The sequence below is a fragment of the Ambystoma mexicanum genome, chromosome 6p (genome assembly GCF_040938575.1).
Source record: "Ambystoma mexicanum isolate Mex_15411 chromosome 6p, UKY_AmexF1_1, whole genome shotgun sequence".
Taxonomy (NCBI): Eukaryota; Metazoa; Chordata; class Amphibia; order Caudata; family Ambystomatidae; genus Ambystoma; species Ambystoma mexicanum.
The window spans coordinates 1035119162-1035138803 of record NC_090935.1 but is presented as its reverse complement, the minus strand read 5'-3'; the positions used below and the strand labels follow the sequence as shown (position 1 = coordinate 1035138803).

The window sequence follows — 19642 nt, the reverse complement described above, 5'->3', positions numbered from 1 at the left end:
GAGCTTCTCGGCCTACTCAGCCGGAATGGCGAAAGGACTCGTGATGTAACCGAAGGCCCAAAGTTACTTCGTGCCATTGGTCTAAGGGTGTCTTATAACTATATCAATCCATTATCAATAATCGATGGCCGAAACCATCCTCTGCTACCAAGTGTTCACGGGGAGAGGAATTACTGACGGGCCCATTGGTCAGTACTTAACCCCCGAGAACTTGTAATACTAGATAACTGCACCATGTGAGGACAGGGTGCAGGATTCACATACTCCACCGCATCTCAAAAATCAGGACTCAATAAGTTGGCAAAGGGAAGTCCGTTTAATGATACATACATCAGCATATGGAAATCAGTAGCATTGCGAACACCTGTCTCGCTCCGACTTCCTCGAACTTCAGTCGAACAGCCGTTTTTATAGGCTAAGCTCGTCATCATTGACGTCTAATTCTACAAAAATCATCACGCAATAAAATTGGTTGGGAAAGGTAACTTAAGTATAGGTGTTATATCTGTATATGACAATAGAGCATGCGGATTGGATAACTCTTATCGGGTGGGCGTCTACACCAATCCCTCTACATCATACGTGATGGACGTCACTATAAGTACGACGTCCTATTGGTTACGATATCTATAGGACTCCAGATAACTTGGTCCATTGTGATTGGGCAGGTTACACCCCTAAACATAAATCTCCACATTAATTAGCAGCATGCAGAATGGACACCCAGGTGCCTAGAGTCCCAAGATTCACCCTGCCTCCCTTCCACCAATCAGTGGTTTTAAGGCGATGTGTCAATTAGTTGGCTAAGGAAGGCCTCGAAACTGTAGTCTCTTATCAGGAAAAGTTATGGCGCCCCTTGGATCTGGGTGACATCAGACGGTGGTACATCTTCACACCTGGCTGGTCACGTGTTGGTTCACTGTGAATCTGCTTCAGTTTACAGCTTTTCTTGTATTTAATTCTCCATGTAGCTCCACCACCTGCCCGGGCCTCCTTATCCTGACCTTCCCAGGGCAGGCTGGTATGCTCTGAAGTTTCGATTCTCCTTAGCTGAAGCTCGCCTCCCTCTCTTGGGTTGTCCTCGATTACCCTGGCCTGAGCCGTCCTTTGTTGAGTTTCGATTCCGCTCTTTCCCCTGGCTCGGCTTGGATATGAAACCCGACCAGTTAGGCCTTGGCCGTCTGGGCGTACTTCTGCTTTTACAAAATGGAGTCACGTGTACATTGTGACTTATTGATGTAGCTATATGGTTGACGCTTGCCGCTCTATCTTTTACTAAGCATTGCAAGCAGTGTCGATTTCTTAGCTTCTTGCGTTTCAAGCCTATATACACAAATTAGCTGGTTCGATTCTTTCATCTTGGTACTTTCGCTATGACGTTTCTTATGTTTTAACATTGCTTTGTCCTTCGTGTCTCTTGTACCTTTTCTTGTGGATACACGCATTCGTGTGTTGCCTTTTCTCATGCGTTAGTCTGTCCAGGCCCTCTTCTCTCATCATTGTTTGCCTTCCATCAGGGCTCTTTGTGTCTCCTCATGGACAGTCTGTAAATACTCATCGTTTCGTATCAGCGGCTGGTATGGTTGTCTGATTGGGTACCATGCTGCCCAGGGCTGTCTGCATATTGGCATTTCAACAGGTACTGATCTTCTAATGTACCCAGGGCAGAGGCCCAATGCGGCTCTCTGTTGATTCAGTTGCTCCTCATACGTCACATACCTTGGCGAGTATTTTACTGGCCACTCGCACTGGGGGCAGGGGTGCAGGCCATATCTGGGACCTCCTCTACAAGACGATGACATTTGGCTTGCATACGCTTGTCACATTTCCTCAGACTTCTAGCACGCCAGCCTTTGTCCCCTGCTAAGCCCATCACGGTTATTTGTACACTGCCCTCCGGACTGCCTGCTCCCAATACAAGCTTCTCAGCACTATATATAGCTAAACAAAACAAAAAAAACACCCACCCAACATGCAGCATGGGATGAGAGAATTAATAAGAAATGACAAAGACATAATGGCACGCTATTGATTACAGAATGCGTTCGAGGGATGAGGCAACATATTTGAGCTTTGCTTGTTTAATACCTCACCGGATAGAAACAAGAGCAGCTCGGTGCCACCACGGTCACAGAAACAAAGCACACGTTCATATATACAACCTGCACAATTATTGTGCTACCAGAAACAGCAGCACCCTCCCCCCCAGCATCTCATCATACACTGCACTTGCACACAAAACACATTCAGGCAGAACCGACACACACCCCCCTCCGCATCTCAACATACACTGCACTTGCACACAAAACACATTCAGGCAGACATGACACACACCCCACCTCTGCATCTCAACATACACTGCACTTGCACACAAACACATTCAGGCAGACCCGACCCACACACCCCCTCTGCATCTTAACATACACTGCATTTGCACACAAACACATTCAGGCAGACCCAACACACACCCCACACCCACATCTCAACATACACTGCACTTGCACACAAAACACATTCAGGCAGACCCGACACCTCCCACCCCCGCATCTCAACATATACTGCACTTGCACACAAACACATTCAGGCAGACCCAACACCTCCCTGCCCCCCAGCATCTCAACATACACTGCACTTGCACAGAAACACATTCAGGCAGACCCTACACACACCCCACACCCGCATCTCAACATACACTGAACTTGCACACAACAACAAACATTCAGCCAGTCCCGACACCCCTCTGCCCCCTAGCATCTCAACATACAGTGCACTTGCACACAAACACATTCAGGCAGACCCAACACACACCCCACACCCGCGTCTCAACATACTAGCAGGTCAAAGACCCGACACACACACACAAACATTCCCCCCCAAAAAAAATCTGTACTTACCGGACGTGCTGGAAGGCAGGCTAGCTGGAACGCTGGTGAGGTCTGGTACTACGGCTTGCGTGGCAAGGCTGTAATGCCTTCGGGCATCAAGCCTTTTGACCACGCCAGCCGTGGTGTTGGAACTCCATTGGTGCAGCACAAACGCACTACGTGGCTCGTAGGAGCTATGTGGTGCGTGTGCCCTGAGCTAATGAGGGTCAGTGTTTTGCCTGGCCCGGAAGACAACAAAGACTTTTCCTAATGGAGGGCGGCCGATGCTACTTGTGGGCCGCCCTCCATTAGGAAAGTCTTTGTTGCTGGTGGGCTGGACAAAACAGCATGGTGGGCTGCAACAGGCCCGCAGGCCGTAAATTGTGCACCCATGGTGTACGCGGTCCGCTACGTCATAGCACTGAGCGTGTTCTTCGTGTGGATTGGTGTGTGAATGATCCAGGTACGCGGCAGCACATGTGTTTCTATCTGTCATGGCTAGGTCGTCGTGTCACCTCTAACGATGGCAGCGTGGGTTGCAAAGCAGTTAGTCGAGCTGTCATGTGGTCGGTCCCAGCTCCGTCTTGGTTCCCACTGTGTGCCTTGGGTTGGGTGCGGCCTAGTCTCGCCGGTGGAGCCTGGTCATTCTGTGCGTTAGCATCCGGGGCAGTGGACAGAGGTGCAAACTCGTGTGGCTGTGGGTTCTTTGGTCATGAAGTCATCGGCCATAGTTTGCATGTGGGTCGGGGGAAGGGACCGTCCCATTTCCCCTCTTCAGCATGTATGGGTGGCCGCAGACTGAGGGGCGTGCAGTCATTATTGCCAACACTTGTGTAGGCAGCGTGACTGCGTGGGTTGTGAAATGCTCCCAACTATGGCAGTTGTCCGCTGAAACGACACAGTGGCCAAAAAATGCAGTACATTGAGCACCCTTTCCAAGGGGCTCAGTGCTTGGGAGCACAAGGTGGGTGATGTAAGGTCATCTTCCCACTCCGTGAACAGGTCTCATATGATATGAGGTGGAAACCTATACCTGGCATAGACCTGGTCATCAGGCATCCCAGAAAGGCTGGTCCTAGGTAGAAAAATCTGGGCCATGGCTATCCTCGTCCTTCTCCTGCGGTGTCTCACGATCACTGCTGCGAGAAATGGTACATTCATCGTAGCTGTATATACATGCATTTGTTTGGGTGTGCGTTGACGTTTACGCCAGCTATCGCGTGGTGTACGTGTTTCAGGATTTGAACGTATTTTTCCTCACACCGGCATACCCAGTTCAATTCCATAAATACGGTTATTTAGCGTGAGTATGGGCGTTATGATTATTTGACTGTGGGACTTACCTCATAATGCTCACATTTTTGCTTGTTGATCCCCATTCCACGTGTTCCGCCCCTTTTTAGGTGACTGAGCAGACCCGACCGCCCCTTCGCTAGGAGTCTCGCGCAAGGCATTTGTGGAGTCGCAGTTATGTGTTGGACCGGCTCCGATTCCTCGCAATTGCCTTGAAAGTCCTGCACATTGTGTTCCATGAATCGCATAATGCGGTTTCGAAAATCAAACCTAATAGATATACTGGACACAATATCTGGGTCGTAAGAATTTTTTGGCCGTATGTTTCATTATTTACCAACATCTGTTTCTGAACAAACAACACCAAAAACAAACCAACTCAGTCTGTGTGCTTTCGGCACCTCGAGATCAGGAAGAGCAATGCCCATTTTCTCGCCAGCCTCTTCCATTTTTCCAGAGCTCACCATCACTCCAACCAGTGTTCTTTCCCACTGGAAATGAGCTCTGTTCTCATCTCAAGCCCACTTAAGTGTTATGCAAGAGGGGCACGTTCTTCATAAGTCTTGTTCTTCTCCTTCGTTCTTGGCTGGTGCCCCAACATTATCAACTGGGTGTCCTCATTCCTGATCCGTGTTGCCACACTTGAGAGGGTCTATGGCTGATCAAGTTCCTCCAAAAGTTCGACCAAATGCAGCAGCTATCCGATAAAGCCTTAAAAATGAAATGTGCAAATAACTCCATATGCCTAGTTGATAGGTGTACTCCGACCTGGAGGAATAACTCTGGATTTTTTGTGATGCCCCCTGTCTGATTAATAATATGCCAATGCCCTGGCAAAACTTCCATATTGCCTTGTTCAGTTTTCTCCTTGATGTTTCCACTGCTTTCCTAGAGATAGCCATAAAAATGTCTGTTCCCTTCCAGCATTCCGCTCTGTTTCTGAGTGATATACACATGTTGACAATTAACTTGTTTTCCCGCAATTTTACAAGATCATTCCCACCTACATGGATTACCAGATATTCTGGCGGGTCCCTAAAAGCAGTTACATCTGAGAGCCTATCAGGAATGTTCTCCCATAACATGCCTGGTGTCCCCCAACAGGCTGCAATGGTCTTTTTAAAATGTAGTCCTTGATGTGCGTCTTCAAGCCACCTGCTTGCTCAGGTCACAAAAGAATGACCGACAATCCATGGGTATAGGGCCCAATTCATAGAAACCAGCGCAGGAGTAGCGCAAGTGCCGCGCGCCGAGAGGGAGCATGCGCCAAGCGTGCGACAGCTGGGGCGCAATGCAGCATCTGCGCGCCACACATATTCATGGATTTCCTGAGCCATTACCAGCAGTGGCGCAGACAAATCATGTGGAAAGGCTCTTGCGTACCCCTGTGAAATTGCATACCCTGCTCGCACGCAGCCCACACCACAAGGGATCACCCGTGATCATACCCGCAGGCAGCCCACACCACAAGGGACCCCCAACACCTGTGACCATACCCTGCAGGCAGCCCACACCACAAGGGACCCCCCAACACCCGTGACCCTACCACGCAGGCAGCCCACACCACAAGGGACCCCCAACACCCGTGACCATACCCCACAGGCAGCCCACACCACAAGGGACCCCCCAAAACCCATGACCATACCCCGCAGGCAGCCCACACCACAAGGGACCCCCGACACCTATGACCATACCCTGCAGGCAGCCCACTCGTGACCATACCCCGCAGGCAGCCCACACCACAAGTGACCCCCTTCACCTGTGACCATACCCGCAGGCAGCCCACACCACAAGGGACCCCCCATCATCCGTGACCATACCCGCAGGCAGCTCACATCACAAGGGACCCCCCCATCACCCGTGACCATACCTGCAGGCAGCCCACACCACAAGGGATCCCCCCAATAAACTTGACCATACCCCGCAGGCAGCTCACACCACAAGGGACCCCCCCATCACCCGTGACCATACCCGCAGGCAGCCCACACCACAAGGGATCCCCCCAATAAACGTGACCATACCCCGCAGGCAGCCCACACCAAAAGGAATCCCCCCATCACCCATGACCATACCCTGCAGGCAGGCCCCAACTCATATCCCCCACCCCCACCAGTGACGGCAACCTGCAGGCAGGCCCCGACTCATGTCCCCCCGCCCCCACCAGTGACAGCAACCTGCAGGCAGGCCCCGGCTCATGTCCCCCACCAGTGACGGCAACCTGCAGGCAGGCCCCGACTCATGTCCCCCCACCCCCACCAGTGACTGCAACCTGCAGGCACGCCCCGACTCATGTTCCCCCAGCCCCCACATCTGAACACCATGCAATCATGTAGCAAATGTCCACCAAAATGCCACCACCTGCTGCCCCTCCACAGTGCAACTCAACACCCATCCATTGGTCCTACTTCCCAGTACATGGCCCATGGCATGTGAATCAAAAAATGCACACATGCATGTTTGCAAACACATGACCAACATTGCTCCTCAACAACAGGGACATGTAACAGAGCCAATGAAGAGTGACATATGCACCAAACCATTGAGAGCAGACACCACTTTGATTGTAAGGAATAAAAATGTATTAAGTACCAAAAATCACACCAACTGAAAGCTAACCATGAAAATGATAATGAATGGAATGCAAATGAAAATGAAATTTGAAACAAAATAAATGTGTAATTAAAAAAGTTGAAACTCCAAAAAGTGGTCCATGTCTAATGATTGTCCTCCAATTGCAAACCAACATCATAAAAAACCATTACTCCATGGTGAACAAAAATCCAAATAAATTAAAACATGTACAACTAGGTACAAGGCTGAAGGGTCCATGATCCCTAAATCCAAATATACATCCTAAAAAACCCTAATAAAAAACTATTCACAAGATGTGGAGCATAGTCCATGAACTCCAAATCATAAAAAAAAGAAAGGAAACCTACCACTAAATAACTATTTACAAAGGCAGCGGGCTAGTCCTTCGAGGAGCCCACGGTCACCTTCACCCTCTTGGGCCTCCCCTCAGCAGCTGCGGCCGATGACTCTGACGCGGCACCAGCGTCCTCGCTCCCCGAAGATGACCTAACCTGGGAAGATGACTGGGCCTTGCGTCTGTGCCTGGTGGAGGCATCCCTGTGGTGGTGCTCCACAGCACCACCTCCGCCTTCTTCCTCCGTCATCTCAGTGGATAGGGAGACATTGAACGCAAGCATTAGTGTACCGAACAAATGTCTGCTTGGAACAAAGCAAATGCACATGAGTGGCACTGTCAAACGTTACAACCATCGTCGTCCCCTCCCAACACACAGGCCAGTGCAAGCAACACACATGCACAATCATGCATGCCATGTGCAACAAACATTCACATCCATGTACAAGGACGGGCAAGCACATCAGAGGAGTGGCTGAACCTCACATGCATCATGGAACATGCACATCACATACACACACATCACCTGACAGTCATGCATCAGGCCATGTAGACCTCCCGTCACAGTGCACGTGGGGACAACTGGGCCGCATGAGTCAATCACGCATTGAGATGCTCATGTGTCATGCATCCATGGGGTTGGCCAGTCACACACTCACTATTCAGACACATGCACATGTACACCATGCATGTCCAAGATGGTGACATTAGCACCCATGTGTCACACCTCTCTCATGCCCCAGTCCAGACACAGGTATGCAAACATGTGCACCTTGTTACATGCCGGTGCACATCACGCATTGCAACACAGTCACCATTGAAGTGGGTCAGGCTTGAATGGACTCACATGCAGCGCTGTCAGGGACATGCACACAGACACCTGTACAGGAGGCATGCCAGACATGAGGCCAAGGTGCACACTCCAGCCACACGTCAAGATACACATGCACTATGATGGACAAGAACACATGAACACATGGAGTCAACTCCAGATGGAGCACCAAATCCAAGACCTGGGCGTGCAGCGCTGGGTCGATGCGCTCCAGGACCCGCATCTCATTGGTGGACAACTGCCCCAGCACCTCGCTCCACCATCAGCAGCCTTGAGGAGGCATTGGGCCTTGTTGAGGGTCCTGCGCTTACGGACAAGTCGGTAGTCACGGGGTGCCACCCCCTCCACGTTGATCGCACCCACAATGTCTGCCCAGATCTTACTGCATCCTTCCTTATTGATGCGGATGGTCCGATGAAGAGGGCATCTCTAATACCCCAGCACTTGCTCCACCAGGATGCCAACTTCTGTGGAGGAGAAGCTGACAGCCCTCTGCCTCTCTTCCAGGGGGTTGCCAATTGCCTCAGATGGCGATGGGTCAGACATGGCAACCCCAGAGGCAGGCGTGGGTGGGCAGGTGGCCTTGGGGCTCGGCTGTGGAGCGATGGAATGGCAGTCAGGATCAGCAGAGGTGGTCACAGCAACAAGATAACTGGCAATGGCTTCAGAGCAGGCACCATAATGCAGGGCACGTGGGCAGCAGGCACACAGAGTGGGCTGGCAGCAGCAGATAGCTCTAGGAGGCAGCTCGGGGCAGTTGGAGGCAGGTAAATGGCCTTGTGGGCAGGAGCGTGGGCCTTCCATGTGCTTTTGCGTGGCCAGCCGGATGCGTGTAATCAGAGGAAAGGCCCTAAGCGTGTAAATTATGTGACGCGCACTGGGCGTTGGGCGTTGCGGTTCAGTATGGGTTAAAGGTCCTCGTAGCACAACAGTGCAATGTACGTGCTTTTCGTGGAGACCGACGCATGAGATTCTTCTTTTTGTGGGTTCACACACGCATTGATCACTACTGTGCACGTCTTGTTTTGGCAGGGGAGTTGCCTACGCGTGTGTGTTTTTCTTCATTTTTCCAGGCAGGTGAGTCGCACATGAATTTTTCCCACTGTGGTTGCCCCTGTGTGCTGCACACCCCATTTTTGAAGTCATAGTAGCCTACGTGTTCCCCGCATTGTTTGGGTTCCTGGGTGCCACAGCGTACTGCAGGATGTTTTTTCATCGCACGTGGGCTACCGAGGGGTCGCGTGCACAACTCTTTTTGTTTTTGGAGTGCCTGAGCGTTGCGTGACACGTTATTTTTCCCCAGGGCTCACATACAGCCTCGCAGGAGCACAGGAGTACGTTTTCCATATTGTACCCTGCCCCCTTCACCCCAATTGCCCAGGACAATTGTTGTCTGCTTTAGCATAGGTGGAGTTTTTGAAAGGCGGGATTCGCTCACTCCTGCGCACTTTTTATTTGTTTGTTTGATGTATCAGACCTGCAGCCTGAGTCCTGGTTTGTCTAGGGACCAACTCCGAGGTTCCTGATTGTTAAGAGGATTTGTGGGGTTTGACAAACTATGGACCTGTAAGGCGTTGGTAGGATTGGGTAGTCCGGTGATAGCTGTTAGGCAGCTTGCTCAGGTAATGGATGAGTCAGATTTTTTGTCAAACAAGAGGTTTGTTTTATTCCTTAGTTAATCAGCACCAATACAAAAACACCATTGGGTGTAGAGGTGACAGTTTTAACATGTTGCTACGTTACACAGCCGACGCGCGTTTCGACCTGAGTCTTTTTCAAGGCTGTGATTTTGTGAGTTGGTGTGGTAGTGATTTGGTATACCCAGTGAGGTGACATTCAAAGCCCATTTGTATTGTGGATATTCATTTTACATCCATTATGCATACATTAATAGACAGTTTCAAGAGATACAACCTGTTGCGAATTTGAACGAAACATATTGTGACACCCAGGAGAGGTGATTTATCATGTTTGGTGATGGTAAGTGATGGTGACACGGTGTAATTAATTGAACAAAGCGATATGGTAGTTAGTAAAAATAGAGATGCCAATTTGCGGTATGATTTACAGCAGGAGAAGAAACAATATACCAAGGGAGAAGAACAGAAAAACAAAAGTTTTGGTTAGTTAGGGGAAGGGCTACAGAAAGTTCTAGAATAGCCTGATAGGAAGAAAATTCCAAGGTCTTACCCAATTGAGTTATTTGGTGAGCTTCAAGGTGCAATGGGCTGGTCCTACCCATGTAAGGGTGTCAGGGGGCTGGATAGCCGTTCTGGAAGAAAGATGCCCTTCCCCAAACTAACCAAAACTTTTGGGTCAGCCAGCCCGTACTGGATTGGTCCCGGAACGGGTACAGGACATCACAGGCCGATTTCGGTGTCAGGAAGTCTAAGGCACTTGTGGTGAAAGTTGCTGTCACCAGGTCACGTGAATCTGGGGCAGCAGTGTCATCTGCTGCCCAAGCAGCCAGGGTGTGGAAGCTGCAGGGGCAGCTGAAGCTGACACCACTCCGGCTCTGAGTCACCCAGCCAGGACAGTGTTGGTCCTGGCCATTGAAACCAGGGCAGGTGCGGCGCAGGGTCCTGGCAACAGCACCCAGCTGCCGATACATGCAGGTCGACCTTTGGTCGTCGTGTCATTGCCTGCTTCCATTGGCCAGTCCACCTGCCCTTCAGCCCCTACTGACCAGAGCGGCACAAGCCACTCAGGGTCGGCACCACCTCCCAAAAGGAAGAACGTGCTCCAGCAGAACAGACTGGGACCCCATACATGGCTCAGGCCCCAAAACACATCAAGAAAGCAGAGTTTCTGTCAAGAGGAACTGGAAGTGCTTGTGTACTATGTGTTGGTACTGTCATGACCCACATTCAAAAACCCCTCTGGCAAGCCCATCAGCCAGAAGAGGTCTTGGCTCGGATCTCCAAAAATCCTATGCATCCACTGCCTAGGCCCTCTTGGAGCCAGTCCTGGCGCCTATGGCGCCATGCTCATACACAGTGAAGGCATGTGTTTGGGGAACTACTTTATTTTGAAGCTGCCAGCCAACATGGAGGCATCCAAATAGCTTGGCTCCTAGGAACCAAGCTATGCGGTATAGTGTTTTGGGTGTGGTAGCCTAGGAACTACTTTACCTGGACTACTTTCTTGAAACTATTTAAACCACACCCGACTTGGATAACACGCTTCGCGTTACTTTGTAATCCTGCAACGTGACGTTCACCGTGTCCAGCTATACCCGCGAACCTCGGAGAAACAGCACCTGTAAGGAGACAAAAGGAAACATTGTTAGCAGCAGCATCTTACCTGCAATTTTCATCTTTAGCTGCCCACAGCTCCTGCGAACAGCTTCCTAGGATCAGCACGTCTTCCGGACCGACGGATCTGCAAAAAGGAAAGAAACAATGTATTAGAGACATTACAACATAATGAACTGTGCCAAAAAGCTTACCTAGCAGGTCACCCCTCGACCAGCATCGCCTCGGAATTCCACACCCTGGGTGAACACCGCGATCCAGTGGTCGAAGTGTAAGAAAAGAAGTAGTGGAACTATGTTCCCTGCTAGCCTGCCCCGCTCCTCACAAACCCCATTGCCCTGCCCCCTCCCACACACAATAAAACCCCCCAAACACATTTGCCTGCTGTTTAAGGGAATGTTCAGTGCAAGTTTCAACTTCCTCCTACACTGTTATTTTAAAACGAAACCGTTCCGGAACGGTTTCTTTTTTAAATAAAAGTATAGGAGCTGTAAAACTTAATTAAAAACAGTAGAGCACCGCTCCCAACCGCTCCCGCTCACTTCGACCCCTGCCGCAATCTATGGGAAAAGAAAAGAAAACAGGTTAGCAAAGGCAAGGCATCACTGCGCTGCGCATAGTGCCTACTTACCGCATCATAGCGCTCATTACATGCCATCATTTACCGGCGAGACCCAATTCAGCCAATGCACCACACTGGACTTCCGCACATCTAAGGAAGGAAAGAGACATTATTAAACCAAGAAAGGCATGCAGGAATAGCAACAATATACAACAGCAATAAGACCTACCTGAAAGACTTCAAATGGGCCGGCATCAGTGAAGTAAATAGATCGCACCCGCCAACAAAGGACAACGCGCCCCTGTCAAGAAGGCAGGACGGAGAGCACACCTGAATCAACAATAAGGCAGAACCTTCCCCACTGACCACATCTGAGAACTGCTGAGAAGGATACCAGTGTCCATACGGCTGAGTGGTGTCCCCGTGGATACCAGGTGAGCGTAACAGGTACACAGCCGTGACATGCTGGTGATGGCAGAGAGCAAACATACGCCTGCTCAGCGTAGGGCCCACTGGCAGGGCAGCGCAGACGATATAAGCGCCTTGGGATATGAGAGGCGCACAGCAGATGATGTGATGAAGCGTTGGAATGACCTCCAATGCCAAGCAAAAGACAAACTGGCTGCAAAGGTTGCCTCTACTCTGGTGACTGGCCGTGGGACACCATCAGAGGATGAATAACTCACTCCACATGAGGAGATTGCTGGTGATTTCATCGCCGTGGAGCAGGTCCAAGGCGTGGGAGGGCTGCCAAATTATGAGGCAATGTCCGGTGTGTGGTGATGCTTGTGTGTCCAGGCCAGGTGTATGTTGCTTGGGTGATGTGTTATGATTGTCTGCCAGTTCAGGCTACATTGACATGACTGCCATGTGTGACCCATGTGATGTTGGATTGATACGTGCTTGTTGTCATGCAGACTGCATACAAACCATGTCCTGCACACAGAGGCAATCCTCATCATCACACCTGCTCCCTCCTTCCATCACAATCTCTGTGCAGCCTCTCTGGGGCCTATTCCTGCTCCAGACTATGGTCACGGATAGCCTGTGATAATTTTCCACTGAACACTAACCTTTTATTGTCACATGACTGACGTCTCTGTGTGGTCACCCTGCAAGCTCTTCCTCCTCAGAGGCATTTTTCCTCACCTCTCCATCCCCCAGCAGCTCACTGTCTCCATGGGACTGGTGATACCGATGGCAGACAACTGCAACGGGCAGTACCCAAATTTCTGTGAATATACACTCTTCCCTCTGAAACTCTGCCAGACCTGGACTGTGTGGAACGTCCTTTGGCCTTGGTGCAGGGTATCTCACTAGGACTGTGCGGATGGCACAGGCTCACAGTGGCTATGAGTGTGCATTCCCAGCAAGTCCATATGGGTCCTGGGTAAGTAATTCATTCAACTCCATATCCAGTATTTGCTTCCTTCTCATGGTATTTCATCATCCCTTCCCTGCTCACTCAGGGTCAGTTGCTCCTCATGGCCATTAGTTTGGTGTTCTTGTCTGTGTCGAGCGTAAGCCTCCCTCTGTTACAGCCTCCATGCCTCTCTGCAACTACTGTTGTTGCTTCTCCGGGTCTGAGGGCACTTCTGATGCTTCCTCATGTGTTGTGCTTACTGTCGTCCTCCTCCCCTGCTTTACTCCCAGATGACTGAAAGAATGCAATTGACACCTGCCCACATTGTCTGCTACAACATGGTAATCTGAGCAACCATTTTGAGCCATGCACTGCCTCCAAGCCATCCACCGCCCTTGCATCCCTACAACCCATTACCAACACTTTACACAGAATGACTGCACTTGCCATTACACTGTCATCAGTCCACGACATTCACATTACTGCCTCTGTGTTCTCAATGATAGTTGACGCTGTACACGTGTACTGCAATGCACCCACACACTTCTGAGCCCTGTTCTCCCCTTCCACATGCATATTCACTTGCGTCATGTCAAAGTGACCTGCCATTGATGACTCTGTAACTCTGTGGGTATCCACCCCTTCCCATGTACCCTCCTCCCATGGGCGGTGTGTATTGTTGCTTGGGGTTGTATGGCATCTGTTGTTGGTGCTGAGGCTGATGTTGAGTTGTCGTTGCTTGTGTCTGTGGGTTAGGGCTAGTTATCAATGCTCCTTCCAATGCGTACTTTGACAATTTTCTTTGAACTAACTTTGCTTCATCTGCTTTTCTCACTTCTGCCTTTTGTTTTATTTTCTCCTGCCACAGCTTGCAATGATGCACTAGGGTAAGTTGTATTTCTGGCCAACCCTTTGCCTCCATCCCCACACATTTTTTCAAACTTTTCTGCACTTACTCTGGTAACCCTTGCATTAAGATGTGATGAAAGATTGCTATTGTTTTGTCCCATGGCTCTCGAGTTTCAAGGCACCAAAGCTCTTGAATCTTTTGAACATAATTAACAAGGTCCTCGTCATCACACATCCTGCGTGACATAATAGTGCCTACATCAGACATGTTGGGGTATTGTGTCCGCAGTGCCTGCCACACTGCTGCCCTGCAATTTGCAAATGGTGCCCGTCATGTGCAGTGTTCTGGGTGGTCACTCCTGGAAGCCCTGCCCTCTTCCAAATGTCATCAGCTGCGTCACCCAATATGGAAACCAGCAAGCCGTTGACGTTACCCACTGTCAATTTGTGCCCTGCAGTCAGTTTCTCCATTTCATAGATCCACTTTCCCACCCCCGCACTTAATGAGGGTAATCGGCACTTGACATTGTCTTTGTCTGTGTGCTTCCAGGGTATGTATTGTGGTCTTGCTCTTCCCTGCTCTAGTAATGGCATTTGGGAGTAAACTGCTCTTTCCTCCGGTGTTCGTCTGTACTGCCTGACCTGGATGGGCCCCCTTTCATCCTCAATGTTTGTACATGTGTCTATTGACTCAATTGCCGGTGTCTGTTTTGTTTAGTCATTGGCCCTAGGTAGTCGTCCCCTAGAGCAGGAGTGTCCCCTTGATTGTGCAACCATTGCCTTGTCCCATCTGCACCTGGGAGATCCTGTAGTCTGTCATTGTATGGGCTCTGTGGGGCCTCCCCTCCTGCCATGTCTTGTGTTTGTTTGTTTGTGTCATGCCCTCCTCCCCTCTGTTCCTGTGATCTGTATTGTCATGTTTCCCCTTCACTTGGGGGCCTTCCTCCTTCATCGTCACTGCAGTTTTCATCATGATCAGACTCTTCATCTGCGTTGCTACAGAACCCATTTGAAAAGTTTTGTTTGCGTATGGTTTGGTTGGGGCTATGCTGTGCGCTAAAATCAATGTCTGTTAATATGCATGTGTTCTCCTCCTCTCACACCTTCAGGCGTGCAGCGTCGTTCCTACCGAACCTCCTTTGAGGACATCTGTGCTCTCCCCTTCTCTTTGTCTCTCCTCATCTTGTATTTTCCTTTCCAATTCTAGTGCACTTTGTTCGCTTACCTTCCATAGCACCTGTGCATCCTCAGCCTCTCTGTCACGTTCTCTCAGCATTCTTTCAAACCTTAACTGTTTTAGCCTTTTCACTTCTTACTTACGTGTTTCTTGCAGTAGTATTTTCTTCTTGCATAATGCCATTTCTTCCTCCTTTTGCACTTCCCCCTTCTTTTCCCATTCCTACCTCTTCTTCTCCCACTCTTCCCTTTGTCTTACCTCCATCTCGTCCCGTTTCCCTTTAACTTTAAAAGTATCTGTGAAGCTATCCATTCCTCCGTCCCTATTCCCGCAAACTCTGTTTTTGCGCACCGCAGCCCCTCCTCATCAAGTTCGGAGCTGCCTGCCACTTGCCCTGTACGTCTCTGTTGGTCGTCTTTGGCGTATGCGGGTGGCTTATACGTAGGGTTTGAGTACCCCTCTCTTCCGCCTTTAGTTCTCTTAATGGGTATATGCCCTGCTCTTCATCTGCATCGTCAGATGCTATACTAGGTGGTGCTGGAGGTGGAGTGGAAGGGTTCGATCCTTCCTCCTTCACCTCCTGCTGGCTCAGCATCCATGGCCTGTCCTCCTGAAACATACGCCAAAGTTCGAAGATAGACATGCTTTTGGCTAGTCTCTTCCCCTTGTATGTGCTTGCAGCACGTCCTAGGAAAAACTGCTGTTAGGCAGCCATGGTCTTGCTAATTTGCCTTCCGTACCTTTGGACCACTGTATGCTGTATTTGACTATTTTATCTTTGTACTGGGGAAGGGTCTTGCACATATGTTGTATGGGTGTGACCGCCCCGCTGTATATGGGATACATGATACATTTTGTGTTTTACCTAACCTCTAGTTGAGGGTTTCAATAGTCCGATGTCAAGGGAAAAATGATAGAGTTCAACAATGATCACCTTAGCTCACTAGGAGTATCAGTGGTTCTGTACCTTAAACGGCGAATTCTGCGTATAGCCCCTATTTCACCAGCACTGCTGCTCTCCGGCACCCCACCTCAATCCTGCGCATGCACCTTCCACGCAACACCACTGGTTCACCTCTCTGCCAATCCCAATTCCACAATGATAGCTCCTCACCATCAAAATACACCATCCTATGCACGGACCTATGAGTGACGTCACCAAACTAATAGTCAACAGAAGGACAGACACCTTGTGCATACACCGAACAATTACCAGTTGCTGCAACCCCGCACAGAAATCCCATAAATGAACAACCCAACCCCACAGCTGTCTTCCCACCTCTCAGTGGTGGAGTATACTCTTTTATCTCTTGTTATTAACTGCACCCTTTGTGTCGCCTAACATGTGAAACGCCTCTCTCCAGGAGACTTAACCAGCTAATACACCTTCCGTAATCTAGGATAGCTCCAGCTAACCAACCACTACGGGAATACCTCTTCCATGACTCCAGCTACAACACCCAACTCACAGGAATACCTCTATTTACATACTTCTGCAGTCCAAGCCTGTCAAGTCAATAGTCCTGGTTGCTCACCAGAACCTTTTACCTCAAAGACCGAACGTTCCCTAGACATAGAAAAGGGACTTCTACTTCTGCCCAGGTCCCTGATGTCACACATGTGTTACCATTATCCACTTAACACTATCCACTACTATATGTCACAGTTAACACTTCCCTCCTTCCGCACACATTAAACCCACTCTCACACCTCGTTACTGATTGTGTGGACCAATACTTACGTTCTGCACTTTTTGATGTTGCTCGGCCGCTGGCTCCCCATCAACCTTTCATCTTGCCCTTCTGGTCTGCGTGGACAACTCGCCGACTGCGGGTAGGATCATTTTTTAAAGCGGCTCCAGACGACCTATCTCAGGTTGCGCTAGCCGGTTGTCTCGCAATTCCTGCAAGGGTCCTGCAGCCTTCCAGGTCCAACTGCTAAGGTGATGGCTTCTGGCTGGGCTGACGTCACAAATGATCTCAGCAGTGCCACCAACTTGTTAGGGTGAACTCCCAGGCCTGCAGAGCCGTTTGCTAGGAGTCTGCGGATGCCGAACACGTGGAATACCTAACTCCTTACCATCCCAAAGGAACGTGAGATCTACACAAGTAGCAAGGTATAACTGGGGTTTATTACAGCCAACAAATTGGGATCACATGCGCAGCAGCAATTCTGAGCACCTCTCGAAGAACTCTTGCTCGCAAGCCAGTTATCCCATGGGGAATTCTGCATGAGTCCACTGCTTCTCTCTCAATATTACTCTGACAGTTCCTTTTGTGTATCTACTTGAACACATGAAGCCTTCCATTATTTAACGACACGCCATTGTGTGCCGTGTTTTGTGCCAGTACTGCGGGATACCCTGCTCTCTTCCATACATCGTGAGCTACCTCCGCAAGAATGGCTGAGAATAGACTCTTCATGTCCCCTACCGCTAATGTCATCCTTGCTGTCAGTCTTACCTGTTTTCGATCTCGTGAATCCACTTGCAGCCCTAGCTGTAAATTTGGTGAAAATCTGTTCAGTAGTTTTTTTTTAAAAACAGGCAAAATGTAGGTCCCAAAGAATTAGTGATATCTGGCTGCGCGGACCCATTTCCCTGTTCGCTCCGTGGACCGGACTCTGATTGGCCCTGATGCCGGGTGATCTCTGCGGACACCCAACATGCCCACTGATTGGCTGGAGGGAAGCGTGATGTGAGTCACAGTTTTCCAAAACGCCTGCCATGTTGTATCTGCAGATATTCGTAGACAGCGCAGCGGAGAACAGCACTGGAACATATGATTTGGGGCATCTGGCGTTACAGTCGAGGGACTGTAAAGGGTGGGGGAGTGAAAGATGGTTCACATGATGTATTTGTTGAGGCGGAAGAAGACTATTTTCTGTCCGCGGAAACTGTGGAAGTTTGTGGGTAGGTTATCAGGCCAGCAGTTTATGTGGTGACTACCGGCAGGTTTCATTGATATTGATATTTTATTTCTATCGCGCTCATACACAAGTGGTTCAGAGCGTGACAAGGCAGGGGAAGGGGAACAGGGGAGAACAAAAACAACAATCTTACTAGGCCAGTGACATTGAGAACGTGCAAGTGCAGGGTAGAGGGGGCAGGGGGAGAAGTGCATGGAAGGGGGAACAAAAGGAGAGTGCGGAGCGAGAAGGAAAAAACAAAAATAATAACTAAAAAGACAACAAACAATGGGAGTGCAGCCAGAAAGTGGCAAGTGCTGGGTTTATGGCAGCAGACCATGTAGGTCTGAAAGTGCAGGAAGAAAAGGGGAGGGATGTATGGGTACAGATACAGACCCCAGTGCAGGGGGTGGCCCAGAGATAGTGCGTGAGGGTGGCAGGATGAGCAGGTACCTGGGCCCAGAGGACAGAGGGTGGCCAGGTGCATGGTGCCGAGGGAGAGTAGAATCAACAGGGGAGAGGAGAGGAGAAGGCAGAAGCAAAGAGGAAGGTTTTGATGTGCTTCCGGAACCGGAGATGGTTCTCCTCAAGTTTTAGAGTGGCAGAGAGGCTGTTCCAGAGGGAGGCCCCAGCCGAAGACAGAGATCTACCCCAGCTCGTTTCTTTGAGAAACGACTGACCCTGAGGGAGTTAGAGGTAGAGGAGCGGAGTGCTCGAGATGGGAGGTATTTGCAGAGGGATAGCTGAAGGTATGTTGGACCCAGGCCACAGAAAGCCTTGTGGACAATGCAGAGGGTTTTGAATTTAATCCTTGCATCCACTGGGAGCCAATGGAGAGATTTCAGAGCTGGAGAGATACGATCCCAGGGCTTGAGGCCAAGGACAAGTCTTGCAGTCCTGTTCTGGATAGGTTGTAAAGGGCAGAGAGTAGAGGCAGGTAGATTAAGAAAGAGGCTGTTGCAATAGTCCAACTTAGAGAGAACCAGAGCTTGGGAGGCAGTGAGCTTCTGGGGGCATTAGGGTAGGGGAGTGGAATGCAGATGTTATGAGGATATTTGTGTAGGCTGTATTATGTTGTGGTAATTGTGGTCAGCTATTGGATTATTGGGTGCACCCAAGAGTCTGTCCACTGGGTGCAAGTAGGGTAATAGTATGTGCTCAGAAGTGGATAGATTGTGTGACAGCTGGCTTATTGGACTGCCCAGAGGTTTGTGGCCACTGGGCAGATTCTTGGGTGTATGGCTGTATTATGCTGTGGTCATTGTGGCAGCTACAAGAGTCTTGGGTACACTGAAGAGTGTGCTCACTGGCTGCAAGTAGTGTAATGGTATGTGTACAGACGTGGATAGGGTGTGTGGCAGGTGGCTTGTTTGACTGCCCTGCGTTTCTTGGGTGTATCATAGTCTGTGCAGTGGGTGGGAGTTATGTTATAGTATGTGAAGTGAAGTGGACAGGCGTTTAGATGGATGAGTCATGTGTCTGGGTTGTGACCACACTGTGAAGATTCTTGGGTACTTCACTGTATCTGCTGTATTGGTTGTGGGCAGTTAGTAGAGTCTTGGGTGCATGGCTGCATGCATCCGAGAGTCTGTCCACTGGCTGGAAGTACTGTATT

General features: G+C 49.9%; 1 long non-coding RNA gene across 1 annotated transcript in view; it reads left to right on the top strand.

Moving 5' to 3' along the window:
- Nucleotides 1-19642, top strand: part of LOC138510161 (uncharacterized) — a 102446-nt gene that overhangs the window by 21395 nt on the left and 61409 nt on the right. Inside the window, exon 2 of the long non-coding RNA XR_011280334.1 lies at nt 13963-13981. This is a non-coding gene — a long non-coding RNA (uncharacterized lncRNA). The remainder of the gene's footprint in view (nt 1-13962; nt 13982-19642) is intronic.